General features: G+C 42.7%; 1 long non-coding RNA gene across 1 annotated transcript in view; it reads right to left on the bottom strand.

The window, feature by feature from the left end:
- The window catches only part of LOC145532423 (uncharacterized), a 600,217-nt gene that overhangs the window by 64,952 nt on the left and 513,044 nt on the right, over window positions 1–22,221 (bottom strand). The window lies entirely within an intron of this gene.

The raw sequence follows: 22,221 nt of genomic DNA, 5'->3' as shown, positions 1-22,221 counted from the left end.
CCAACAGTCTGTTCTTTACATCCCTGTCTCCTTTGCTATCCTCCATGTAGTATCATCAATACCGTCTTTCTAAATTCTATATACATACGTTAATATATAGTATTTGTCTTTCTTTTTCTGACTCACTTCACTCTGTATAATAGGCTCCAGGTTCATCCACCTCATTAGAATTAACTCAAATGTGTTCCTTTTTTATAAAAAAGCTATATATATATAAATAGCTATAACTATATACATATATAAGCTAAGCTATAGCTACAGCTAGTCAGTCAGTTCAGTCGCTCAGTTGTGTCTGACTCTTTGCAACCCCATAGACTGCATTACGCCAGGCTTCCCTGTCCATCACCAACTCCCAGAGCCTACTCTAACTCATGTCCATCGTGTGGGTGATGCCATTCAACCATCTCATCCTCTGTTGTCCCCTTCTCCTCCCACCTTCAATCCTTTCCAGCATCAGGGTCTTTTCCAATGAGTCAGTTCTTCGCGTCAGGTGGCCACAATATTGGAGTTTCAGCTTCAGTTATCAGTCCTTCCAAAGAATATTTAGGACTGATTTCCTTTAGGATTGATGGGTTGGGTCTCCTTGCAGTCCAAGGGACTCTCAAGAGTCTTCTGCAACACCACAATTCAAAAGCATCAATTCTTCGGTGCTCAGCTTTCTTTATAGTCCAACTCTCACATCCATACCCGAATACGGGAAAACCATAGCTTTGACTAGATGGACCTTTGTTGGTAAAGTAATGTCTCTGCTTTTTAATATGCTGTCTAGATTGGTCATAGCTTTTCTTCCAAGGAGCAAGCACCTTTTAATTTCATGGCTGCATTCACTATCCGCACTGATTTTGGAGCCCAAATCTCATACTCTAGCAAAGTAATGCTCAAAATTCTTCAAGCCAGACTTTAACAGTACGTGAACCATGAAATTCCAGATGTTCAAGCTGGTTTTAGAAAAGGCAGAGGAACCAGAGATCAAATTGCCAACACCCACTGGATTACAGAAAAAAGCAAGAGAGTTCCAGAAAAACATCTATTTCTGCTATTGGACTATGCCAAAGCCTTTGACTATGTGGATCAGAAGAAACTGTGGAAAATTCTGAAAGAGACAGGAATCCAGACCACCTGACCTGCCTCTTGAGAAATCTGTTTGCAGGTCAAGAAGCAATAGTTAGAACTGGACATGGAACAATGACTGGTTCCAAATCGGGAAAGGAGTACATTAAGGCTGTATATTGTCACCTTGCTTATTTAACTTATATGCAGGGTACATCATGAGAAATGCTGGGCTGGATGAAGCACAAGCTGGAATCAAGGTTTCCCAGAGAAATATCAATAACCTCAGATATGCAGATGACACCACCCTTATGGCAGAAAGTGAAGAAGAAGTAAAGAGCCTCTTGACCAAAGTGAAAGAGGAGAGTGAAAAAGTTGGCTTAAAGCTCAACATTCAGAAAACTAAAATCGTGGCATCTGGCCCCATCACTTCATGGCAAACAGATGGGGAAACAATGGAAACAGCTATAGCTATAGCTGAGTAACATTCCATTGTGTATATGTACCAAAACTTCCTTCTCCATTCATCTGCCAATGGAATGATAAGGTTGTTTTATCAATAATATCAAGCTTTGATAAGGTTGCTTCCATTTCCTAGCTACTGCAAGTAGCATTTCAGTGAATACTGGGGTACACGTGAGAATTCAGAACTAGTGGCTCATAGAAGTTTGGTGATGTGCCCTGGGGTCACATGTAGGGATTCAAATCAAAGCTTACTTTAATCTCAAATTAACCTCTTAACTAAAATGACCTAATCATTTTCAGAATGTGACCTATTCATTTTGGGGATATCTCTGTTAGAAGGATATCTTTTTCTAAACTAAAAATAAATAATAGACGATATTACTTAATATAAACCAAAAAATCTCTCCCTATAACTTCTCATCATTCATATTTTTTCCACTGATTAAAGTCACTCATAGTATTGATCTATTTTCCATCTGGAAGCCCCAGCAAAACTTGAAAACAATCTTCAACAATGTGACTCTATTTCCAGACCGTTCTCTGTCGTGTTTGCCATCTTCCTGAGGGACAGGAGCTTGTCGAGCCCCTTGGAAACGTGCCGCGTGGCCGGGAGGGAGCTTTCCCAGTGCGCTGTCTCCTGCGCTGTGTGATGAGCCCTCAGCACTGCTGTTCTGCACACTGGGCTCCAGTTTCACAGCCAGTCCGCTGCCTTAGCTTATTTAGCGAATGCGTCTTACCTAACAAGTTCTCTTGAGTTTCATCTAAAATACTACGTACCAAGAACAATCAGCTCTAGCATAATGTATTCTTCCAGTCTAAATGTTTCCACAGATCTATTTCTATTGAACACTAAGAAGGAACAGAGAATAGAGGTTTACCTGCCTTGACGCCTAGGAAGGACCCAACCTCCTACTACAAAGAACAAAGACTATTTGTCAGAATAAATTCCATTACATCACCGTGAAAGGAAACGTATCTATCCACCTGATGATTTCTTCTTAGACGCTGATAAGGGTTCCTGCCCCCAGTTTCAACACATGTGTGTGGGGCTCCCCACCCATCAAGCAAATCTCAGACACCAGCATGGGATATGATAATTCAACTCAATTCTACACCACCTACCAAGGACAGGGGCTTCCCCAGTGACTCAGTGGTGGGGAATCTGCCTGCAATGCAGGAGACTCAGGTTCAATCCCTGGGTTGGGAGGATCCACTAGAGAAGGAAATGGCAACCCACTCCAGTATTCTTGCCTGGAGAACCCCCTGGACAGAGGAGTCTGGTGGGCTACATACAGTCCATGTGGTCGTGAAGTCTGACACCACCGAGCGCGTATGCACGTGCGTGCGCACACACACACACGCACACACACACACACACATACTCTAAACATATATATATATACACACATCTATTTTAGTCACCAAATATATATTTTATAGGTCATAATATCACAGAAGCACACTAGATTTTCATAGCAGTGAAGATCTAGGGGAATTTTACTCGTAACACAGAGGGAGAGGGTTAGGAATACAGACATCACAGCCCACTTCACCACATGTGTGTGCACACACATGCACACAGCCCAGTTTCCTACAACAACATCCAGGGGCGGAGCTGGCCTGCGGGCACCAGACTGAGGACACCTGTGTGTAGCGGTGAACTGGGAGGCCACTGGAAGGAAAACCCACCTGGGTTTCTAAACAGGACCATGGACACAGTAAAGAATCTGTCTGCAATGCGGAGACCTCCATGCCCTGGAGGAGGGCATGGAAACCCACTCCAGTATTCTTGCCTGGAGAGTTCCATGGACAGAGGAGCCTGGTGGGCTACAGTCTATGGGGTCTCAAAAGAGTTGGACACAACTGAGTGACTAAACAACAATTCCTTTGTTGTGTTGAGCTCCACAGCGGCTTCCAGCAATGACAAAGTCAGAAATTCATATGAACACCTGATTAAATACCAGAAGCAATCCTCATAAAGAAAACAGCTTTCATTCAAAATAACATCTTTAAAAAGATAAACAGTACTCTTAATGACATTCAAGAAGATGCTGCGTCACTAAAACAAGGCAAGATGCTAAGAAATATAGGGCTGAGAATAAGATATTTTGGAAATAAAAAATGCTAGCTAGTTTTTAAATGAACGTATCAGTAGAGGCAATGCATCACATTTTTGCACCATGTATAGGTAAAATAAAAGCATGAGAGCAGTTTACTTAATTCTAGATAGAAATGTTGCGAGAACACTAAGATGTAGAGAGATAGAAGACAGATTCAGGACCTCCAATATCCACATTGTTTCCAAGAGGCAAAAAGCTACTGCAATAGTCAGCAGACTTCTGCTGTAAAGGGCCAGATGGGAAATAGCTTAGGGCTCCACAGAGTAGGCATGAGGTCTCTGTCACAGCCACTCAAGTCTGCCCTTGGAACAGGAGAGTAACAATAAATGACTGTGTGGCTGGGTTACAATAAAACTTTATTTAAAAAATCAGGAGGCAGGCCATATTTGACCTGAGAAATGTAGTTTTCTGAGTCTTGAACTATGAGATAGAGACGAAACAAGATCAATAGCAACTTGCGTTGTTGTTTTTTGTTGCTAAATTGTCTGACTCTTTGCAACCCCATGGCTATAGCTCACCAGGCTCCTCTGTCCATGGGATTCTCCAGGCAAGAACACTGGAGTGGGTTGCTATTTCCTTCTCCAGGGGACCTTCCCAACCCAGGGATCAAACCTGTATCTCCTGCATTGGCAGGCGGATTCTTTACCTCTGAGCCACCAGGGAAGCCCCAGTAGCAACTTAGTATCATGCTAAACACAGGTTTGGATTCAATGGACCTGAATTGAAATTCCAAATCTATTGTTTCCTTGCTGTGTGATTTCCAACAGGTTTATTTCTCTAAATTGCAATTTCATCATTAGTTAAGTGAAAATCTTGTACAGTGTATAACTAAGAGAAAAGCATGATAACAGATCATATTATTAAAGCAGGAAAATTAAGTGATATATGAAGAACTTATTGTTTTGGGCATAAATGACAATGCTTAAATCTGAATTTTTGTCATCAACAAAGGAACACAATTAATATATAAAGCATTATTGAAAGTCAATTAGAGGGCTTCCCTGGTGGCTCAGTGGTAAAGACTCCACCATCCAGTGTAGGAGACGCAGGTTCGATCTCTGGTCTGAGGAGATCCCACGTGCCACGGAGCAACTCAGCCCATGTACCACAACTTCTGAGCCTGTGCCCTACAGCCCGGAGCCAAAACCACTGTGCCCACGGGCTGCAGCTATCGAAACCCACGTGCCCCAGAGCCCCTGCTCCCCAAAAGGAGAATCCGTGGCAGAGAGGGGCCCCTGCTTGCCACGCTAGAGGGAAGCCTGAGCAGCAGTGAAGACCACCCAGCACAGCCAAACACATAAATACAATTACTTTAAAAAATCAGTTAGAACATGACAGGAACTCAAATATTTTAAAGGCATTAGAATCAAGGAACTGTCAATTCACAAAGAAAGAAATATATTAAATTCTTAATAGGGTGGAAAAAGGAACCTTACATGGAATGAAAAATATGCATACGTATAAAATAATGATATCCCTGATTTGATAAGAGAAAAGAGAGTAAAACTTTTTCCTATTTTCTGCTGTTGAATGTATAAAGAAATGAGCACTTTAATCTACTTGTAATGGTGCTCAAAACTGGTAACAATTGTAATTGATGGCAAATTGCCTGTTTCATTTCAAAAGGTACAGATATGTGTATACTGTTTGAGCATGCAATTCCACTTCCAGGAATTATTGGAAGGAAATTACTCTGGATGGGGAAGAGTTCACCTCAAAGATGTTTCTTACAATTTTCCTGAGAGGTGTTGCCGACAACAGTGATAAAAAGCTGAAAATACACAACAACAGAGTTTGGTTTAAGCCCCACTTAGCAAAACATCACAATGATCCTCTAGGGTTTATTATTAATCTTTGCCTTCCTGTATTTTCTACAATATTCTTACACAGTGAGTAAGAAAACTAGGTTTTATCTCTGAAACATAAATGTCAGAGTTTATGTTAGAATTTTTGGTTGAAAAGGACAAATACAATGCATTCTTTATATAATCAGAAAGGGAATTTAATGCTTTGTCTTACTAAAAAATGGAGGAGTGGGCTTAATAGCTTCCTTATAAAATGCCTTTCTAAAAAAATACCCTGGGCCATAAATCTAACCTTGGTAAATTTTTTTAAAAATTGAAATAATTTCAAGCATCCTTTCTGATTACATGTGGTAAGATTAGATGACAACTATAGGACAAAAAAAAAAAAACCTATAAAAAACACAAATATATGGAGGCTAAATAACACATTTCTGAATAACCAACATATCATGAAAGAAATCAAAAAGAAATCAAGATATGCATAGAACCTCATGAAAATGAAAACATAACAACCCCAAACCTATGGGATTCAGTAAAAGCAGTGTTAAGAGGGAGCTTCATAGCAATAAAAGTCTACCTCATAAAACAAGAGAAACATCAAATAAACAACCTAATTTTATATCTAAAGCAACTAGAAAAACAACAGAAGAACCCCAAAGTTAGTAGAAGTAAAGAAATCATAAAAATTAGAGCAAAAATAAATGAAAAAGAAATGAAGGAGACTAAAGATCCACAACAGAAGCAGAAGATATTAAGAGGAGGTGGCAAGAATACACAGAAGAACTGTACAAAAAAGTTCTTCATGACCCAGATAATCACGATGGTGTGACCACTCACCTAGAGCCAGACATCCTGGAATGTGAAGTCAAGTGGGCCTTAGGAAGCATCACTACGATCAAAGCTAGTGGAGGTGATGGAATTCCAGTTGAGCTATTTCAAATCCTCAAAGATGATGCTGTGAAAGTGCTGCACTCGATATGCCAGCAAATCTGGAAAACTCAGCAGTGGCCACAGGACTGGAAAAGGTCAGTTTTCGTTCCAATCCCAAAGAAAGGCAATGCCAAAGAATGCTCAAACTACCACACAGTTGCACTCATCTCACACGCTAGTAAAGTAATGCTCAAAATTCTCCAAGCCAGGCTTCAGCAATATGTGAACCGTGAACTTCCAGATGTTCAAGCTGGTTTTAGAAAAGGCAGAGGAACCAGAGATCAAACTGCCAACATCCGCTGGATCATCGAAAAAGCAAGAGAGTTCTAGAAAAACATCTATTTCTGCTTTATTGACAATGCCAAAGCCTTTGACTGTGTGGATCACAATAAACTGTGGAAAATTCCCAAAAGATGGGCATACCAGACCATCTGACCTGCCTCTTGAGAAACGTGTATGCAGGTCAGGAAGCAATAGTTAGAACTGGACATGGAACAACAGACTGGTTCCAAATAGGAAAAGGAGTACGTCAAGGCTGTATATTGTCACCCTGCTTATTTAACTTCTATGCAGAGTACATCATGAGAAACGTTGGGCTGGAAGAAACACAAGCTGGAATCAAGACTGCCGGGAGAAATATCAATAACCTCAGATATGCAGATGACGCCACCCTTATGTCAGAAAGTGAAGAAGAACTAAAGAGCCTCTTGATGAAAGTGAAAGAGGAGAGTGAAAAAGTTGGCTTAAAGCTCAACATTCAGAAAACTAAAATCATGGCATCCGGTCCCATCACTTCATGGCAGATAGATGGGGAAACGGTGGAAACAGTGGCTGACTTTATTTTTCTGGGCTCCAAAATCACTGCAGATGGTGATTGCTGCTATGAAATTAAAAGATGCTTACTCCTTGGAAGGAAGGTTATGGCCAACCTAGATAGCATATTTAAAAGCAGAAACATTACTTTGTCAACAAAGGTCCATCTAGTCAAAGCTATGGTTTTTCCAGTGGTCATGTATGGATGTGAGAGTTGGACTATAAAGAAAGCTGAGTGCTGAAGAATTGATGCTTTGAACTGTGGTGTTGGAGAAGACTCTTGAGAGTCCCTTGGACTGCAAGGAGATCCAACCAGTCCATCCTAAAAAAGGAGATCAGTCCTGGGTGTTCACTGGAAGGACTGATGTTGAAGCTGAAATTCCAATACTTTGGCTACCTGATGCGAAGAGCTGACTCATTGGAAAAGACCCTGATGCTGGGAAAGACTGAAGGCTGGAGGAGAAGGGGACGACAGAGGATGAGATGGCTGGATGGCATCACTGACTCGATGGACATGAGTTTGAGCAAACTCTGGGAGTTGGTGATGGACAGGGAGGCCTGGCGTGCTGTGATTCATGGGGTCGCAAAGAGTCGGACACAACAGAGCGACTGAACTGAACTGAACTGAAAGATCTGCAAAACTAAAAGGTGGTTCTTTGAGAAGCTAAATAAACAGACAAACCGGTAGCGACACTCATCAAGAAAAAAATGGAGAAGAATCAAATCAGTAAAATTGGGAATGAAAATGGAGAAATCACAACAGACAACACGGGAGATAGAAAAGATCATAAGAGATTGCTATGAACAATTACATGCCAATAAAATGGACAACATGTAAGAATTGGACAAATTCTTAGAAAAGAATAATCTTCCAAAACTCAGTTCAGTTCAGTCACTCTATCGTGTCCAACTCTTTGTGACCCCATGGACTGCAGCATGCCAGGCTTCCTTGTCCATTACCAACTCCCGGAGCTTGCTCAAACTCATATCCATTGAGTCCGTGATGCCATCCAATCATCTCATCCTCTGTCATACCCTTATCCTCCTGTGAAGAAATAGAAAATCTTAATAGACCTATCGCAAGCATGGAAGTTGAAGCTGTCATCAAAATCTTCCAACAAACAAAAGCCCAGGATCAGATGGCTTCACAGGTGAATTCTACCAAAAATTTAGAAAAGAGCTAACATCTATCTTACTCAAACTCTTCCAGAAAATTGCAGAAGAAGGTAAACTCCCAAACTCATTCTATGAGGCCACCATTACCCTAACACCAAACCACACAAAGATGCCACAAAAAAAGAAAACTACAGGCCAATATCACTGATGAACATAGATGCACAAATCCTCCCACAACAAAATTCTAGCAAACAGGACCAACAACATATTAAAAAGAGCATATGTCATGACCAAGCTATCTTTATTCCAGGGATGCAAGGATTCTTCAATATTGACAAATCAAACAATGTGATACATCATATTAACAGACTGAAAGATAAAAAACCATATGATTATCTCAAAAGATGCAGAGAAAGCCTTTGACAAAATTCAACATCCATTTATGATTAAAAAAAAACAACTCTCCAGAAAGCGGGCATAGAAGGAACATACCTCAACATAATAAAAGCCATAGATGACAAACCCACAGCAAACATTATCCTCAATGACAAAAAATTGAAAGTCTTTCCTCTAAAATCACAAATAAGACAAGGGTGCCCACTCTCACCACTACTACTCAACATAGTTTTGGAATCCTAGCCACAGAAATCAGAGAAGAAAAAGAAATAAAAGAAATGTAGATTGAAAAAGAAGAATTAAAACTCTCATTGTTTGCAGATGACATGATCCTCTACACAGAAAACTCTAAAGACACCACTAGAAAATTACTACAGCTAATCAATAAATATAGTAAACTTTCAGGATATATAAGTAATACACAGAAATCCCTTGCATTCTTATATACTAACAATGAAAAAACAGAAAGAGAAATTAAGGAAACAATCTCAATCACCATTGTAACAAAAAAATAAAATACTTAGGAAAAAGTTTACCTAAAGAAACAAAAGACCTATATATAGAAAACTATCAAACACTTATGAAAGAAATCAAAGAGGACACAAATAGATGGAGAAATATACCACGTGTGTGGATTGGAAGAATCAATATACTGAAAATGAATATATTACCCACAGAAATCTATATATTCAATGCAATCTCTATCAAGTTGCCAAGAGCATTTTTCATAGAACTAAAACAAATATTTTCACAATTTGTAAGGAAACACAAAAAACCTGGAATAGCCAAAGCAATCTTGAGAAAGAAGAATGGAACTGGAGGAATCAACCTTCCTGACTTTAGACTACAGTACAAAGTTACAATGATCTAGACAGTATGGTACTGGCACAAAGACAGAAATATAGATCAATGGAACAAAATAGAAAGCCCAGAGATAAATCCACGCACCTATGGGCACCTTATCTTTGACAAAGAAGGCAAAAATACACAATGGAGAAAAGAGAATCTCTTTAACAAGTGGTGCTGGGAAAACTGGCCAACCACTTGTAAAAGAATGAAACTAGAACACTTTCTAATGCCGTACACAAAAATAAACTCAAAATGGATTAAAGACCTAAATGTAAGACTCTTAGAGGAATAAAACTCTTAGAGGAAAACATAGGCAGAATACTCTCTGACATAAACCACAGCAGTATCCTCTATGACCCATCTCCCAGAGTAATGGAGATAAAAACAAAAATAAACAAATGGGACCTAATTAAACTTAAAAGCTTTTGTACAATGAAGGAAACTATAAGGTGAAAAGACAGCCCTCAGAATGGGAGAAAATAATAGCAAAGGAAACAACTGACAAAGAATTAATTTCCAAAATATACAAGCAGCTCATGCAGCTCAATACCAGAAAAATGAACAACCCAAACAACAAGTGGAGCAAAGAACTAAACAGACATTTCTCCAAAGAAGACACACAGATGGCTAAGAAACACATGACAAGATGCTCAACATCACTCATCATCAGAGAAATGCAAATCAAAACCACAATGAGGTATCATCTCACACCAGTCAGAATGGCCACCATCAAAAAGTCTACAAACAATAAATGCTCAAGAGGGAGAGGGTGTGGGGAAAAGGGAACCCTCTTACACTGTGTGAGTGCAAACTAGTACAGCCACTATGGAGAACAATGTGGAGATTCCTTAAAAAACTGGAAATAGAACTGCCATATGACCCAGCAATCCCACTGCTGGGCATACACACCAAGGAAACCAGAATTGAAAGAGACATGTGTACCCCAATATTCATCGCAGCACTGTCTACAATAGCCAGGACATGGAAGCAACCTAGATGTCCATCATCAGATGAATGGATAAGGAAGCTGTGGCACATATACACAGTGGAATATTACTCAGTTATAAAAAAAGAACACATTTGAGTCAGTTCTAATGAGGTGGATGAAACTGGAGCATTTTATAGAGTGAAGTAAATCAGAAAGAGAATACCAATACATTATATTAATGTATATACATGGAATTTAGAAAGACAGTAACAAAAATCCTATATGCAAGGCAACAAAAGAGACACAGATGTAAAGAACAGACATTTGGACTCTGTGGGAGAAGGTGAGGGTGGGATGATTTGAGAGAATAGCATTGAAACATATATATTACCATATGTAAAGCAGATGACCAGTGCAAGTTCGATGCATGAAGCAGGGCAGTCAAAGCCAGTGCTCTGGGACAACCCAGAGGGATGGGGTGGGGAGGGCGGTGGGAGGGGGTTCCGGACAGGGGGGACACATGAGCACCCATGGGTGGTTCATGCCGAGGAATGGCCAAAACCACCGCAATACTGTCAGAAATTATTTTCCAATTAAAATAAATAAATTAATTTTTATAAGTAGTATATGGAATACTACTCAGCCATAAAGAGAATGAAGTAATGCCATTTACAGCAGCATGGAAGAACCTAGAGATTATCATACTAAATGAAGTAAGTCAGAAAGACAAATATCATACGATATCACTTACATGTGGAATCTAAACTATGACACAAATGAACTCACCTATGAAACAAAAAGACTCGCAGACAGAGAGAACAGACTTTGCGGTTCCCAACAAGGAGGAGGGGTTGGGGAGGGATGGTTTGGGAATTTGGGGTTAGCGGATGCAACCTATTGTATATACGTACAATGGAGTCACTCTGCTGCACACTAGAAAGTAACACAGCATTACAGATCCACTACGTTTCAATATATACATTAAAATAAGCAGGGGCACGGCTGAACTCGGGTTGGCAAAGCCGCCTGAGCCAGTTTCTCTCTCTCTGTTTGCACCTCTGTCGGCTTTCCTTTCCAGCAAAGGGCAAAGCTCAAGTGAACGGAGCAGTCCCAAACACAAGGGCAACTCATTCAGCGACCTAACTCGTCAACTAGCAAGTCAACCCAGTTTAAAATCAGAACCTACCTCCCACACTTTCTTCCTGATCCCTGCTTTAACTTTCTCCATGGTATTCATCACTCTGGATATACTAAATACTCGGGTAATTCTTTCCTGTGTGTCTCCATTCACTTGAATATAAGTCCCTGATGATATCAATATTTTTGTTTTTCACTCCTAAATCCCCAGCACGTAAAACTGCTTTGCACATAGTAAGTGATCAAGAAACACTTGCTAAACAAATGAGTGAATGAGTAAGAGGCTAAAATCAAGAAAGCAGATCAAAGATAACAGTGTGTGTGCTCAGCCGCTCAGTCGTGTCCGACTCTGTGCGACCCCGGACTGTAGCCCACCAGGCTACTCTGTCCATGGGATTCTCCAGGCAAGAATATTGGAGTGGGTTGCCATGCCCTCCTCCAGGGGATCTTCCCGACCCAGGGATTAAATCCAGGTCTCTCGCACTGCAGGTGGATTCTTTACCATCTGAGCCACCAGGGAAGCCCATGAATACTGGAGTGGGTAGCCTATCCCTTCTCCAGGGGATCCTCCCAACCCAGGAATCGAACCGGGGTCTCCTGCATTGCAGGCGGATTCTTTACCAGCTGAGACACCAGGGAAGCCCTAAGATAACATTAGTGGGACTTACAGCTCTAAACTGGGCTGCTGGGTGGCTCTGTGGTAGAGAACCCGCCTGCCAATGCAGTGGATGTGGGTTCAATCCCTGGGTCAGGAAGATTCCCTGGAGGAGGAAATGGCAACCCACTCCTGTATTCTTGCTTGGGAAATCCCATGGAGAAGGGATCCTGGCAAGCTATACAGTCCATGGTATCATACAGTTGGACAAAACTTAGTGACTAAACAACAACAATATCTCTAAGTTAGGGGGCTTTCCAACAGTAACAGCTGATTCCCCAAGCTGATTTTGCCCAAACTCTACCATCAAGTATTAGTTGTAATAAGGTAAACAGGAGTCAGAGGCTGAGTGAAAAACGAGTATTTCCGCTTTAGAATTCCTGGGGAGATAGAAATTCAGATACCTGAGCTCTACCACCACCCAATGACGGAACCAAAAGCCAACAGTGGGCCCAGGAATGTGCGCTGCATTCGAGTCCCCAGTGGCCCTCGTGTGGATCACAAGAGGAAGTTTCATGGTCCTGAAAGCTGACCCTGCTGGCAGGACCAGCTTGAAGATGGCTTCTGAACTCGTCTGCATATTCAGCAGAAAAGAAAGGCGGACAGTCTGCTCCTTGGGATTCAGATCCTGGTGAAAACCAACACTTCACTTACTTTGCTGAAAATCCTTGCCTGTTCCTGCAAGCCTTGGGAAGGGCAATATTGCCTGAGATGGTGAAAGGCAAGAAAATTAAATAAGTTTATGGAAATTCAAATAGGTTTGCAGTTACTCCTGAGTGCTACTTACTTTAATCAAAGTGTTTACCTTGACAATGGAAGATTAAATGGAACACTAATTAAGGAATTTTCTAATTATTCTTCCTTGTTGGGAATATCAACAGTGGAGGCAGATGGGTTTTTAGCCCTGACAAGATCAATTGTGTTCCAAACAAAGCTAAGTGTTGATTACTTGAGGGAGTCTATCACTGCTTTTCATCTGGCATCTGAAAGTATCCTTGACTTCCTCCCAAGGTTTCCCCTCACCGTCATTTTTTATATGCAATTTCAAATCTTGTGGAAATCAAACCATTCAAATCATCAGGATAACTCAAGGGACAGGATAGTATGCCTAACTGATTAAAGAGCTCCTGACAACATCCCCTTGTGGAGCTTGTTTTAATAGAGGAGAACTTTAGAGCTGCATCTTTGACAGGGGAAGATCCTTGGCGATGCCTCAGTCAGCTGGTATTTTGCCATGGTCCGTGGGGAAAAATAATTTTAGGAGAATGTGGAAGATACCATGCATGTATCACCACTATTCCAAAGTGTGTGTGCGCGTGTGTGGTTTACTATGACTATATCATGTAGGCACAACACACATATGTAAACCAATACAATTCATCTATGTGTGATTAGCAGCTAATTTAAAAATAATAATTAAAATGCAATAAAGGGCTAATTTAAATTGTGGTGGCCATATTTTGCTGCTGGCGGCCTGAAGCAAGCAGGATGTGGGAGGCGTGAATGGCGATTTCCCTCCTCTGGTCTCAGTCTCTTATCCCTCACAGTGTACGCCAATGACCCTAATGTTTAAAGATAAGTCGTTTGTTCATTTGTTTTGGTCCCTAAACACAATTTACCTACTTCATCTGGTGTTCAACGCAAGAGCAACTATTCCAACACCAGAGGAAAAACTGGCAGTCATGGATATTCTGAGATACATTTTCAAGGGTAATTTTGATTGGACGAGATGTTTGCCTTACCTACTGACTAGAGTTTAACCATTTCCTTACACACACAGACACACTCAGAGACAGACATGTACAGAAACATACACATATGCACTCACTCATATCTGTAAGAGTCAAGATAAACTGCCTGTCAGCAGTTTTCACCATGAATCCACTTTCATCCTTTCCAAAACAGTCACAGGAAATATTGCACATCTGTAAACACAACTGGGGGCTGAAACTTAATCTGTAGATACTGTGAATATACAAGAAGGAATTGGTGCCTGGGAGAAACTCTAAGAAAGATTAGAATAAAGAGATGCCTGTGTATTACCATTACCTCTTGCCCCACACCCAAGCCCAAGCATTTATTACATTCTAGAATACCAAAGTGCCCACGAGAGTTCATCTGAGGACTACATCTATACACCCTGCTCAAGACCAGGAAGACAACGGAGCCCCAGCTGCAGAGAGCGCTCTTTGAAGAGGCCTCTCATGTGGCCCATTAAAGGGCGGCCAGGAAGTGTCTTGACCCCCCCATGATTGTTACTCAGAGGAAGAATCTTGTTTAGCTTCAGAGCAGAACCACTCATGTTTTTCTATAGAACCATTAAAACAAATGATTCTTCTACACATGCTGACCTTCCTGGCAAAGAAAAGAACTTCTGGTGGACTTTCAAGGGCATTGGAGCTCAGATACAAATCTGTGAAGGAAAGAATGTTTTTCATCATGTCTATACACATAATTCTGCTTAATTTGCTAAACGAAAAGGAACAGACTCAAGTGAATTATTTTAGATTTTCCCATTTGCCTTTTGAGTGCCCTAGTAAATGGAGATATAATTCTACTCAGAGGTCATTGCTATTTAAATCCAGTCCCAGTCCTTGCCCTCCCCCAGCTGTTAAGTACACATCTGATTGTTGCTGGAGCTCTGATGGGACCTGCAGGGGCCCGAACTCCCCTGCTGGCAGGAAGCAGCCCAGCCCACAGCTGGAGCCTTTGTGAAGTCCCACATCAGCCTCTAAAACCCGTTTCTTATGTTCTGAGGAAATGGAAGTGCCTTCTTTCCAGAGCGCGTTTCAGAATGGTGTGCACTTCCTTCTCAGATAAAGTAGTTGTGGAGACATTGCCAAGTATTTTGTTTCCAGTATTAAGCATTCTCATAAGTTAGCCTTTCAAGTAGGGCTTCAAAGATCACCTTTGGTCTGCAATTGATATCTGGTTTGCATTCTCACACTTGGGACTCTTTTTTCCCCCTTGCTGAGTAGTTTGCAGGATCTTAGTTCCCTGACATGACCAGGGATCAACCTTGGGCCACAACAGTGAAAGCACAAGTCTTAATCACTAGACCACCAGGGAAGTCCCGTACTTGGACTCTCTAACCAAGCTCCACACCCTCACGTCGCCAGGGTTCTCAGACAGAAACGGGCCCTCTGTCACCAGTGCGTGTGGACTCACGGGAGCAGATACTCAATCTCACCATGGAGTTTCCTTTAGGATTTTCCTGACTTTAGTCAAGAATTCACCTTCACAGGGAAAAAGAAAATGTATTGGAAAAGTAGGCAAAAGTCCTTCATCTAAAGCTCTTGGTAAAACTTTATGAAATGAGCAAAGCAAAGTGTATTTCTGACATGCTGCTTCGTGAAACAAGCCTAGTTCTCTTCATTATGGTTCTCTGCTTTTAAGTAACTTGAACTGGCTCTAATTTAATCTGAGATAAATCACAGATTCTAGAAGAAGTCTCCCAAAGCTGAACTACGATCAAGCAAGGAGCTGGGCAAATCGTCTCCCCAGAGAGCAGCCAGAGAGATGGACAAGTAAACACAACAATTTAAGTGTTCTCGGAGTCACCCAACATCACGTGACACAATCTGAGAAGTGGTTAATGTGAAAAATCTGCTCAACTCTTGATAAGAACAGTGGGAATTTAGATGGGCCTACTCCCAGCTTGGTAGGCTTGCAGATTTCGCCCAATGAGATAGGTCATGGAGCCTGGCAGCTTCTCTGCCAGGGCTGAAGGAGCTTCTGTTGCTTGGATGGTAGGCTACGGCCAAGCCAGCAGCCTTGATGTTAGCAGTGACTATGTAGCAGTTGGTCAGGCGGGACAGGCCACTGGATGTAGCCCCCTGAGGATTCAAGGTCAGGGTAGCATATTCTAGGCTGAGGATGCAAATACAATGGAGTCTGGAGGGGCCCCAGCCAGCTACACACTGAGGGGGCAACATTCGCCCAGCAGATTGGAAAGCACCAGTAGAACCGAACTCTAGGGCAGAAGTGAAAACCTTCCGAACCGTGAATGTGCTTCTCCTAGAAACAAATCCACGGGTAGAGATGGAAGCCACACTGACTCAAGCTGAAGTGAGCATAAACTGTGTAATTGCTGGCTGATATAAATTCATGCAGACACAAGGGTGGCCCCCCAGGAAGTTAGAGTTAAAAGCAAAATTAAGAGGTTTTAAAAGTCAGCAAGGTGCTTTTGAACTGTGGTGTTGGAGAAGACTCTTGTCCCTTGGATTGCAAGGAGATCAAACCAATCAATCCTAAAGGAAATCAGTCCTGAATATTCATTTGAAGGACTGATGCTGAAGCTAAAACTCCAATACTTTGTCCACCTGATGCGAAGAATGGACTCCTTGGAAAAGACCCTCATGCCAGGAAAGATTGAAAGCAGGAGGAGAAGGGGGTGACAGAGAATGACATTGTTGGATGGCATCACTGACTCCATGGACATGAGTTTGAGCAAGCTCTGGGAGTGATGGACAGGGAGGGCTGGCATGCTGCGGTCTCAAAGAGTCGGACATGACTGAGTGACTGAACTGAAAGTCATCAGCAGACACACATCATAGAGACAGTTAACAGATTCACCTAGGTAACTTATGGAACAAGAAAAGAAAGAAGAAAGAAGGAAGGAAGGAAGGACCGGCCAGAACCACAACCTTCAGGGACAAAAGCACTGGAATCCGGAATTTTTCCAATACATTTTCTAAAGTCTCCATCTCACAAAGGACCTGGCAAGGGAATTCTGCCTTGGAGTCTCCAGGGGCCCGGGCCAGGGTGGACGCCGGAGGGGGGGCCCCGGGCCAGCGCAGACGCTGGTGGGGGGACTAGAAGGCCCAGCAGGTGGCAGCGATGGGCACATCCTGTGAGTTTGGAGAACCCACTCGATAACTGTGTTCCACGGGAGGCTGAGAAAGACGAGTGCTTTCCCCAGGCTCTGGGGGATGTGTTGCTGGGAGAGATAGCCTCGTTACAAAGCTCAGTAGCGTCCATTATCTGTGAATGTCAGTTGCTCAGTCCTGTCCGACTCTTTGCAACCCTATGGACTGCAGCCTGCCAGGCTCCTCTGTCCAGAGGACTTCCCAGGGAAGGATACTGGACTGATTGCCATTTCCTCCTCCAGGGAATCTTCCCCACCCAGGAATGAAGCCCAGGTCTCCCGCACTGCAGGCAGACTCTTCACCATCTGAGCCCCCAAGGAAGCCCATTCTCTGCAGACCACGGCTAATGGTGGGACATGCCGTTACTTAGCGGGGTTAGTAAAGACAGGGAGAGTGCGACCCTAGAACGACAGAGGCCAGGTACACAGGAGCACGGACAGGAGCGGCAGGTCAGCGAGGCGGCCAGAGGGCCAGACCGAGAGGGAGGGAGATAATTAACAGAGCCTGTTCCTGCACCCAAAGTGACGGGAAGTCCTTCCCAGGTGGCCCAGCGGTAAAGAACCCACCTTCCAATGCAGGAGATGCAGGTTCCATCCCTGGGTTGGGAAGATCCCCCAGAGGAGGAAACGGCAACCCACCGCAGTGTTCTTGAAAATTCCACGGACGGAGGAGCCTGGAGGGCTGAAGTCCACAGTGTCAGGAGGTGGACGCGACTGAATGACTGGCACCTCCGCCCAGGGGTACTGCGGTGTGTACACAATTCACAGACGCACACAGCACCGGAGAGAAGTTGCCTCAGTAAAACGTCCCAGTCCTTCCCCAGCTTCGGCAAGAAAGCCAGCGTTCCGAGGAGGAATCATCTGACTGAAGAAGAGGCTAGGTGCCCGGGGGAAGAACCCTGCCCCAAACACCACCCGGCAGTGATTCCCCTTGTCATCCTCCCAAGGGACCCACAGCCAGCTGCTTCGGGCGAGACGCTGCAGAGTGGACAGGAAGAAACCCAGATACTTAGAGGCTGTTTGAAATGCCTCAGCTGAAAGAATTTGCCTTGCCCAGCTGCCCTGGGGGCTCAGCTGGTAAAGAATCCACCTCCAATGTGGGAGACCTGGGTTCGATCCCTGAGTTGGGAAGATCCCCTGGAGAAGAGAATGGCTACCCACTCCAGTATTCTGGCCTGGATAATTCCATGGACTGTATAGTCCATGGGGTGGCAAAGAGTCAGACACGGCTGAGCAACTTTCACTTTCAAGGTGACTGCTCCTTCCCAGGCAGCCCACATGCAAGGATTTGTCAAGAGAGAAATATAAAAGCCCCAGTTCCACTGCAGAGCCCCATGGAGTTGGCCTAGACCTTCACCATGGCACATCACAACCCATCTCTTCTTCTCAGTTATGGTCTTCCTTCCCAGGAGTACACTGTGATAAGTTTCTTTTTGTCTCCATCACAGAATCTGTCTGCCAGGGAGCCTAACCAAAGATAATGGCAAAGCACTCTGCTTAGCGATGATTATGTTTCAGCTACTGAGTTGTTTTATGTTGTTTTCTTAGTCGCCTATTAAACAAAAACTCACCAGAAACATATTACTTAAAAGCCAATCCTAAAGAAAACCAACCCTGAATATTCATTGAAAGGACTGATGCTGAAGCTCCAAAATTTTGGCCACCTGATGTGAAGAGCTGACTCATTGGAAAAGACCCTGATGCTGGCAAAGACTGAAGGCAAAAGGAGATGGGGACGACAGAGGATGAGATGGTTAGACAGCATCACCAAATCAGTGGGCATGAATTTGAGCAAACTCCAGGAGACAGTGGAGGACAGAGGAGCCTGGCAGGCAGTCGTCCATGAGATGGCAAAGAGTCGGACAAGACTTAGCAACTGAACAACAACACTTTTTAAGTCTTTCTTTGGATATACAGAATCATGGCACAGATCATCTTTTAAAATCCAGAAATGAAAGGATAGCCATCCATTGTGCATCTCGTTAACGCCTTAAGTGAAAAATTAATGCCAAAATATCCCACAGTCTTTATTGCCACTATAAAGCAGGCCATGCAGACCCCAAAGTGGTTTTCTTTGGTGATTAAGCGAATATTTGCATCCATCTGACCATTCCTGCTGCACATTATGATACTACGGCCTTTTTCCTTTTACAGTTTAGTGAAAAAGCAGTATAAAAAATATGAATGTCATTTACTTTTTCATGTTAAATGAGCCAGTGATTAGAAAAAAAAATAGAAGTAGTTAATATTCTGCTCCTCCAAGATTTAGAGTGTGGGAATGTTTATGAAAATATGCCTTTGACAAGAATAGGGGTAAATGAGTCTATTGGATTTTATGAAAGCCCAGATTCTTTTTTTCACCAGCTTTACTGAGGTATGATTGACAAGAACAAAATTGTATCTATCTAGGTTTTGGGCCACTAAACAAAAGCCTTTCATGTTCCTTTCCCTGAGGCATGTCAGGTGGGTTCTACATTTGTAAATGAAAAGTGACAACATTTCTGACACTGGAGGTAAAGGAAATAAAACACCAGTGATGTCATACTGTCCATAAAAGTTTCAATGTAAACTTTTAACGTATTTTGAATAAATTAGTTGTCTAGACTTGAATTTGGCACCATCCCCCTCAATAATGTGGATATATAAAAATCCAATAAAGAGAGTCAAAATGTGTCTTTGCATTGCAGGCAGATTCTTTATAGTCTGAGCCAGCCACTGGGGAAGCCCCTCCTTTGGTGCCTACTAAGTTACAAACTCAAACAGCCACAGATCCTGGGACACACACACATACACAAGCGCGCACACACACACACACACACTCATGTGAATTTGATTGGTTTTAAAGATTGGGGATGGCGGGGTTTTTCATAAACATTCCCACACTCTAAATCTTGGAGGAGCAGAATATTAACTTTTAACATTTAACTTTTCAAAGCATTTGAATTCCGTATTTGTACAAAATCACACTTACAAACAACACAGTTGTCGTCAGAAGATGGGGGCCATCATGCACCAGCTCTGATTTATATTATATGCAGGGCTTTCGTTTTAAAAGAGCAATTTTAGTTTCACTTAGTCAGAAGAGTGTGGAAGAGACTTTGAAGCTGTTTATGGATGCTTCAAACTGTGATAAACTATCTCTGGGACTGGTGAATGTACTACTATTATTGCAGTATTCTTTGGTATGCTGAGAGGATCCTAAGGTTTTACATTCCAGAACTGATTTTGATTCTTATGCTAATTGCCAATTTCTGTTTCACTGATTTGTTTTTTAAAATACAGACAGTTTATTTAACCTCCCTACACCTTATCACTGTATGTCTCTTAGCCCAGACACAGAGAGTAACACAGATTTGAGAATATTACTGCAGTAGTGGAACATGTCCTTAGTGAGATGGAGAACTCTTACAAATCCCTAACAGTCAGGATGGCCAATAACCTCAGCTCTAGGAAGACTGTTATTTAAGGCAATCTGATGCCCATTATGCTTTTCACTGTGTTGTCTTCCTCAAATTTACTCCAATACTTCAGCTGCATCAATTATAATGATATCCAGGTCTGGAGCAACATGGATACAAAGACTAAAACAGATGCAGAAAGTGATACGAGAATGGGAATATATAATTTTGTGGAAGCAAAAAACAAGAACTACCGTATTAGCTAAGCTTTCCAAGTTATACTAGGAAGGCTGCTTTCACAGTATTTAACTTGGGGCTTCTCTGGGGCTCCAGTGGTTAGGGATCCACCTTCTACTGCAGGGAATGTGGTTTGACCCCTGGCTGGGGAAGGAAGATCCCACAGGACACGGGGCAACTAAACCCGTGTGTTCCCACTAGAGAGAGAAGCCCACACACGGCAGCCAAGGGCGGCCTGACACGGAAGCAAAGGTCCAGCACAGTAAAAAGAGGAATGATTTAAGTACTTAATTCATTTCCAAAATGGAAGTAGGTGATATCATGACTCCATGTTACAGAGGAAGAAAACTGAGGAACAGAAAGACTAAGCATTTGTCCAGCCTCACAGAACCAGTGAGAAATGAGCCGAGACTCAGCCCAGGCAGTCTGACTGGATGGCCTGCGCTCTTAAAATACAAACTTGGATGACACTCAAGGCAATGAGCCGAGACTCAGCCCAGCCAGCCCAGCACTGGATGGCCCGTGCTCTTAAAATACAAACTTGGATGACACTCAAGGCGAGCCGCGAAGCCTCCCACGGTTCACTGGAAGGGACACGAAAGGTTCATGTGGACCCTAGAAAGTCAGAATTGTTTGCAGACAACCAGAGAGCAGACTATCTCTTAACCTATTTTTCTCCACCTCTCTATCCTTTCTCTATATATCCCAGTGTTACAGCATTTAAGACTAGGAGATCACTGCTTAAAGTCTCTTAACATCCATAATATTTCATCGTCCTGACTTGCTTTAACTCAACACTAACAGTGACTTCAATAATAGCCAAATTTTTATTAGATACACTTGCTCTGAAGCAGGCACTGCGCTAAATCCTTTCCACACGTCACCGTGTTTAACTCCACCTTCATGCCTCTCAGTCTTCTCAGTTCCCCTCTTCCTGTGAGTGAGTGTTCATCCCGGTCTCATTTCCTGTGTGTGATTCAACAACCCTCTCTTCTAGAACTTTCCCGCCTCTGTATCCCGGCTCCACCCTATTCACCATGATCCAGCTTCGCATTTGTGACCATCTGCTCCTCGGGTTCATCTTAAAGTCAAGCTGGCAGAAATGATGTTTGTTTTTATCCAAATGGAAGCTGTTTTCTTCTGAAGATTGTTTCTCATGATGAATTCCAAATGACCGCGAGTGCCACCTCTACCCTTCTGCCTGCCATCTGGAGTAATCTGTGACACATCCCGCCCAGTCTTGCCTGGACAGACTGGTTCTGCTACCCCTAGACTCGCAGCTCTTTTGATCACTTTCTATCAACTTTTCCTCTTTGGTCCACTCATTACACAATCCTGTAGCCTCTGACAATTCCACCCAAATGTTTTCCTTTCAACCTTTTAATCTTATTGCCAAATCAATTTTTGAAAAGCTCAGCCTGAGACAACCTTGTACAGACGGTCTAGATGCAGGAA

This window comes from Giraffa tippelskirchi, chromosome 13, assembly GCF_054371585.1.
Source record: "Giraffa tippelskirchi isolate mGirTip1 chromosome 13, T2T-mGirTip1v1.2.pri, whole genome shotgun sequence".
Lineage (NCBI taxonomy): Eukaryota > Metazoa > Chordata > Mammalia > Artiodactyla > Giraffidae > Giraffa > Giraffa tippelskirchi.
This window is presented reverse-complemented; position numbering and strand designations above follow the sequence as displayed.